Here is an 8605-nt window from a genome sequence, read left to right as displayed (position 1 = left end):
TCCCATATAAATGTTCTAATTTCATTTTTCAATTCGTTGATAATATATGAAACGAATTCTTTGCTTGGAAAGCAATGTTTTAGAAAATTCAGAAAATGCAGTTTATATTTAAATATTATAAATAATAATTTCTGATGCATTGATGAGGAAGAGTGAGGGGGTGGACAATCAGCTGAACCGAAATCTAACATCTTAAACACTTAATATAAACAATTTTTCACACACGCGTCATGGTATGAAAATAAAAAAATATTTATAATTCATATTTATACCGATTTTCTACCGAAAAAATAAATTACTTTAATCTCAATATTATTTATTAGTCAACGATATCTTTGCTCAGAATCGTTTTTCGTTTGTTCGTTTTGTATTTTAATAATTTATACGTGGATATATTATTATTACTAATAATTATAGTAGTTGTGTTTGTTTTATTTCATTAATTTATTTAGTACTATACCAATAAATTATAACGTTGTATTTGGAAAAAAAATTACCAGTTATTAATTACAATTGTATCTTATGACTATTATCAGTTATAAGTCATAACATATATTTCTATAAATTAAACCAAAATATTTATATATTTATATTAAGTACCCTGTATAGGTATGCACCTATTAATTATAATTATTCTACAAACAGGGACTGGAAAAACGACGACGGCGTTTATATCTCGCGTATTTTAGGTAATATAAAACCAAAATATGCGCCTACAACACTTGGATAGCACATTTTTCGTGACATTAAATATTTGTTTTAAGTCTTAAAAGTATATTTAAGCCCCAAAAGAATATAAAAACAAACTTACTTTAATTATCGACTCCTTCGGCGGAATCCGTGACGTGTGTGAACTGCGACGCCCATAAGGAAACGCTCCAGAATACAGCCAGAACTTAGAATATTGTGATTTATGAAAAATAAAATTATACGAAACGCAGTTTTTTGCTCATATTTTCTTTGCTTATTGAAATTTTAGAATTTTTAATCGACTGTGTCTTCTGCGACGACTTTGAGATTTGCCATAGATTAAATAAATAAATGATAGATATTATACTAGGTACGTCAATATGATGTATCCACGGATATAATATAATGCAACTTTTTATATCAAAGAGTTCTGTTCATTTTTGTTCATTGAAATTCGATATGACAATAAACCAAAATAGTTTATAATTTTGAATTTGAATTATAATAATATGATATAGGTATTATTTAAATTATTATTTTCGTTTATCAATTTAATTATTGATTAAGGTGGTGAATAGATATCAGAAGCACAAGAATATTTTTATAAGAGCATATTGTATTTTATGAATTATTAAATAAAAATGTGATTACTGGATTTTAGAGTTAACATAAAGCCATAATTGTATACAGTAAATTCATCAAAATACCAACTATATTTTTACAATGATGTGTGTTTTTTTTTTTTAAATATTTTTAATTATTTTTTCTTGTGGTCTGTGTAAACGATAAGTATTCGTAATAAAGATTCAATTTTCATATATAATATTATATTATAGGCACTCAGTATGTAATCATATGTTTATTTTTAGTTTAATTTAATTGTAGGTATTTAGTAAATAATAATAGGTATACGAAATTGTGTTTTCCAATAGCAATTTATTGTTTGTATTAATACCTACACCATAATAGGGAACTAAAATTTGTTAAATGATGTACAAATGTATTTTTGGTGTTTTAAGGCTGCTGTAAAATCAATTTATGAGAATCCTTGCATTAAATTGTTAGGATTATTTGATATGAATAATTATTTTATTACATATAGATTTATTACATATTGGTAAGACGATCAGAAACTATATTTACACTGAATGTTAATAGTAAAAAGCTATTAAAAAATCTATTATTTGTATTTATTTGTTAATAATTAAGACTTAAATATTAGCAGTAATCTTGTTCCTTTCACAAAATGTTTTTTAATTATTTTTAATTTAATTTACATTTATCCCAAAGTGATCTCTGAATAATCATTCAATGATGAATTTAATAGTTACATTCTCGGTTACATTAATTGGATTATAAATTAAAATAAACTACAGTTTCCAGCTTCTACTACAACATTATTTTATATTTTATTTTATGTTTTTAATTTTTTAAACGCAGTCTGCACCTTGTGTTGGTGATTTTACACGTAATATAATAAAATTGATACTAGTGATGAGTAGGTAAGTACCTTATTGTTTAACCAAATTATTTACACGATTATTAACTAAAAAAATATCTATGAAGTATAAACATCCGCATTTCCATTAACTATAAATTCATAATTGTATGAGCTATACAATATGTTACATATATTTTTCGAAATAACTATTTAAAAAAACAAGAATAATTCCTATTTGATGTCACACGGGTTGATCTAGCAACTGACTGCTACGACAACTGTGCAATTTTTTTTAAGCATAATACGTTTTGAAAACATCCAGAAAAGAGTTTGTTTTAAGACTGTCTGTCTTGATAACAACTAATTTAACTTAGAGTGTATTGTTATATTATATTATAATGAAATTAATAATTATAGTAAAATATATAATTGCAAGACATTTAATACCTATATCTATAATAGCCATCTAGGGTATAAACTACACTAAAAAAGGTGTAAGTATGCTAATAAAATATATGAGGTGTATAATGTATTTATGTATATAAAAATATAAAATATAAAGATTAATAACATTATATTGTTTTAAATACTTCACGCAAACCTAAGGTGATACCCGGCGTATAGTATAACATGCAAAAAGGTGCGTATTAAACTTGGCGTGGTGAAACGAAGACGGTATCGCGTATTTTATACATTGCGCTATTGGGATTAAACTTATAAATGCTTCTACGTCACCTAGTTAACAGATTGTCCGTGGCAATAAATATTTAATTTAAGTCTAAAAAGTAAATGTAAAATAGTAGATAATAATATGAAAACAAACTTACTCGTAAACATCTACTCTTCCGGTGAAACGTAGCTAGAGTGCCGCCATCGCCGAAGAAACAGCTATCTTCATCCATCTTTATCTAATCATCTCACTCCGATGAGCTGAAACTTGAAAGTATCGAAATATTTTATGAAAATAACCTGATCAAACGAAATTTGCGAGTTTGTGTTACAACTTATCCGGTTTAACGAACTGTCCGTTTATATTTGTGGCCTATTATTTTTTTGTTCACTGAAATCAAAATATACAATATAATATTATATTTATAATACAATAGTATTGCTGAAATTATTAGAATTGTTAACCGTCGCCGACGAATTTCGACAATTGCCATAGATATCATAAAATATATTATTTACTATGATAAATCCAAAGAACTTATATATTATTATATTATGTTCCAACTTTTTCAATATCTAATAATTCAAATTTTCCCTCATGGTTTAGTCACGAATTAAAATGCATCATTAAAGAAAAGAAATTATACCATTTAGCCTTTAAGCATTCTAATAATTTTCCCGATTACCTTCAATTTTCTAATTTAAGAGGCAAAGCTAAAATAATTAGACAAAGAGACTATAATACTTATATGAATAAAGTTCAAAATTCAATAAATAATAACCCCAAATATTTTTGGAAATTCTTCAAAGACAAAAAATCTCAAAACTCGATTCCAAACAACATGAATTATAATAAAATTAATGCCAACAATGGTCAAGATATCATTAATCTTTTTGGAAAATTTTTCTCTAACGTATACAAAGAACCTCTATTAAATTTACCAGATATCCATATTAATGAATCACCTTTCTGTATTAACAGCTTTGATATATCACTTGAAGAAGTTTTTTTTTAATTAGATAATCTAAAATTAAATTTGTCAACAGGCCCCGATAATCTGTCAGCTACCTTTTTACACGAATGTCGTTTTGTCCTTGCACCTCATATTCATTTTCTTTTTAACCAGTCTTTAAATTCTGGTATATTTCCTACAATCTGGAAAACTGTGTTTATTTCTCCTATTTTCAAGAAAGGTGATCGCTCTACCGTAGATAATTACCGCCCAATTTCAAAAATTTCTATACTTCCAAAAATATTCTCAAAAATAATAAATAATAAAATATCTCTTATATTAAATAAATTTTTACATGATACTCAACATGGTTTTCGTAAAGGGCATTCCACCATAACTAATTTAGCCATATTCAAACACAATATAATCGATCCATTCTTAGCTAAATCCCAAATGGATACAGTCTTCACTGATTTCAATAAAGCGTTTGATAGTGTGGATCATTTTATACTTATACATAAACTAAAAAAAATCGGATTCTGTGATCCATTACTATCCTGGCTTACATCCTTTCTAATTAATAGAATCCAACTAGTTAAATTAAACCAATTTATTTCAGAACCCATTCAAGTTCTCTCAGGTGTTCCTCAAGGCGACCATCTTTCACCTACATTGTTTCTATTATTTATAAATGATATAAATATGATTATAAAACACTCAAATATTTTATTATTTACAGATGACGCGAAGATCTTTAAAAAAATAGATTCTATTAATGATTGTATTAATTTACAAGATGATTTAAATAATTTATATGATTGGTGTAATTTAAATGGTTTGAACCTCAATATCAGTAAATGCAAAATATTATCATTTAATATTAAAAAATCTCATGTTTATTTTGATTATAAATTTAATAATGTCTCTATTGAACCTGTGGATTCATTTACCGACTTGGGAACCACTTTCGATTCTAAGTTATGTTTTAATCAACACATTGATAAAATAACCAATAAAGCATTTCAAAATCTCGGTTTCATTACTCGAACTTGTAAAAATTTTAATAATGTAAATGCCCTAAAAAGTATTTATTTTGCTTTTGTCAGATCACATGTAGAATATGCATCCCTTATTTGGTCATCAGACAACATAGGAGTTAATCATAATCTCGAAGCTATTCAAAAACGTTTTCTTCGCTCTCTAGCATTTAAGTTTAAAATCGAACGTCCACCACATTCAAATTATAACGGAGTATTATCCTACTTCAATATAGAATCGTTAAATACAAGAAGAAGTAACCTCCATTATTCATTTTTATTAAAACTATTAAACAACTCAATAGATTGCCCTTATTTACTGCAACGATTAAATTTTCGAATAAATACTAAATCCATCAGAAATCTAGAAAGCTTTTTAATTAATAATGTTTCTAAAACATACTCTAAATCATCTCCTTCAAATATACTGATGACTATAGGAAACACTATGAATATTAATTTTAGCTAAAATTATTATAGCTGTAAAATTATATACCACATAATATGTAATTGTTATATTAATTGAATGTAAACTTTATACTATTTGTACCAACATTTTATTGTATTCATGTCACTACACAAAACAAATTTTTTTTTATATATATATTATTCTGTAAATGGAGTTTTTTTCCGTCAATAAAGATAATAATAATAATAATAATAAGTACTCAGTATACCTATACGGTATATTTATAAATCGTATGTTCTTTTACAAAAATCTTTGTGATCTGCAATGCACCTATTCTGGTTTTCTATTTCAATTATAGTTCGCATGCCAAATTTAACTATACAAACTGGTCCGCAAGTTTATAGACATTCTAATACATTCTCCCGCCAGTGCCAATAGACAAAGTGTTTGAGAAGTTATATTTTGTTGGTACCTAATTAATTTACAATATGAATTATTATAAGTTACCTATGTAGGTAGTTGTCCAAAACTCGACTACCTGCAAATCATTGGTTTTTATGGTATAGCCTTACGAAGTTCACGATTTTCGGTGTTTTACGCACCCGTACAACGCTTAAAGTTTACCGAGCTTAAGTATTACAAATTAATTTTTTTTTTAATCTAGGTAAATCAACGTTTTAAAATTGATGATGCAAAAATAATTCTGACACCCACCCATGGTGGTTTTACATAACAAGTCGAGGGATGTTTTTGATTTTAATTGTTCGAGCAAGCGCAGTGTGGTATACCGGGTACATATGAAAATACCAAAAATTTCAATTAGTTAATACATACATATAACTTAAAAATAAGACTGACCGCCAAGTTCAGACTTCCCTGTCGTTTTCAGTTAAAAACTAATGATTTCCGGCAATTATTTTTTGCAATATCGTTCTTAATTCGTTGTTACTTGTAATATATACATATGCCTATTTTAAAAATATTATTCGTGGGTAATTGAAACGTCTAAAATATATTATCATATACAAATACGATAATAAACAAATAATAATAATTCAACTTAACCAACTACGGTATTAATAATATTTAATAATATCAATATAAATATAGTATACAATATCCTAGGCTGACAAATCGTCTCCACTTAAAATCGTTTTTCGTATACTATGATATTATATTATTGAATTCAAATTTAACATTATCCATAACAGTCACCCACTTGTAACCTACTGTTCAGCAGAGTCACTTCCAATTTTTTTTTTAGATTCTGAGGGAAGCGATGAATGTATTGATTTTACAATGATATGTGTGTTTTTTTTTTTTTTGTGTCTGTCATCACCTTTTAGGACAGTAAAAGTGCTTGAATTTTCTTTAACAGTAACTTTTCTGATAGGAAAGTGAATCTAGTTGGTACTATGGGGGGTCAAAAGTAAAATTTTCCCAGTAGTTTTCAAAAGCGACGTGAAAAACAAAGGAAAAACGGGAATTTTTTACGCAAAGTCCGTTTTCGAGAAAATCGATTTTGGTTTTTGGTGCAACTCTAAAACAAATGACCGTAGGTACATTAAATTTTGACTGAATGCTTATATTAGCATTTTCTATACACCATAACATTTTCCAAATATTTTGACTTATTTTGAGCTGTTTACGGCCATTGTCAGTTTTCAATTTTTTTAGTTTTTTTTTCTATAAATATCAATAAAATTTTATCTGTTAAGTAAAAAAGCTTGACAATTTAATAGAAGGCTCCTAGGTTATTGTTTCAAAGGCATATGAAAAAAATTAAAAATCCTTAGTCACGGTTTTTATTTATAAGCATTTAAAGTTCAAATATTGACAAAATACGGAAAAATCACGCAAATTATCAAATTATTTTGAGTTGAGAATTCATAAAAATTTTTCTTTTTCAATCTAAGATTCGAAAATGTAATACAAGATTATCCATAAGTTTGTCTACACCATACAATTTTGAAACTATTTTGACTCTTTTAGAGCTGTTTACGGACATTGTCATTTTTAAATTTTTTTAGTTTTTTTTTCTATAAATATCAATAAAATTTTATGTGTTGGGTAAAAAATCGTGAAAATTTAATATAAGGCTCCTGATAGCTCCGGATCGTTCTAATAGCAGTTGAAAAATATTAAAAATACATCGGCACAATTTTTTTTTATAAGCATTTAAAGTTCAAATTTTGACAACATTTATCAAATTTATAATTTATTAATTATTTTGTAGTTAAAAATGTATAAAATGTTTAACTTTTATAGCTAAGGATTGAAAATTTAAAACAATAGGCTCCACGTAAATAGGTTATATATAAATTACTTTATTCACAATAATATCATCAAAAATATACTTGGTAATAGGCTGACTGACCGTTTTCGTTCAGAATCGTTTTTCTTATACAATGATATTATATCATTGAATTCAAATTTAACACCATCCATTACAGTGACCCACTTGTAACCTACTGTACAGCAGAGCGACATCCACTTATCCACCTTTTTTTTTTTGCTATGCATAAATTATTTGTATTAACTATTTTATTATTTTATTTATTATTTATTGGAAGAAAATGGAAAGTGGAGGAAAATGGTGAAGAATTATTTTTTATTTTTTTGGAGGAAAATGGATACGGCCGTAAAAAAACGCACCCAGCTTCTACCTCAATGGTGATTTGGAAACGAATGTATTTTTTTAATCGTTACGTACTTGTAATTGTCTTAATGGTGAATACTGCGAGTGAAATTACATATTATATACATTAAAAAAAAACGATCTTGTAGATAATATACTCCTCTACAATTTTTATTTAAAACTTTTTATCGTACAACCAACAACAAGCGAGATATTAAAAAAAAGGCTATTTTCATGACCTTTGACCTCGAATAACCTTTGACGTGCACGTGATTTCGTAGTTGACTTTTTACACATTGCTTATGACGACGTTATAAAGGTGTATGCCAAATTTCAGCTTGATGGGATTTTTTCCGTACAAAAAATCTAATTTGACTGGGCTAATAACACAAATTGTACATATTAGCATTGATAAATAAATGAAAATATACGAATTTTAAATTACATGATTATTTATATTTGTCATGTCAAGTAAATTAAACAATAAAAATTATTAAATAATAATAAATACAAATTTTAAACAACAACCAATAGGTACATAATATACTAATGTTTATTAAAAAAAAATACATACTTATATAATATAAAATACCCAAATAATTTTAAGGATTAACTATAGTTTACTATTTAAGAGATTTACAATGTTTACCAATAAAACCATTTAAAGATTATACTTAGTAATGTATCCTTCAATTAGAAAGACTGCTAATATATTTTAATGACATGTTTAATATCAGTTAGTAGCTAAATAGTAGATACGTACTCGAC

This window comes from Metopolophium dirhodum, chromosome 8 (assembly GCF_019925205.1).
Source record: "Metopolophium dirhodum isolate CAU chromosome 8, ASM1992520v1, whole genome shotgun sequence".
NCBI classification, from domain to species: Eukaryota; Metazoa; Arthropoda; class Insecta; order Hemiptera; family Aphididae; genus Metopolophium; species Metopolophium dirhodum.
This window is presented reverse-complemented; position numbering follows the sequence as displayed.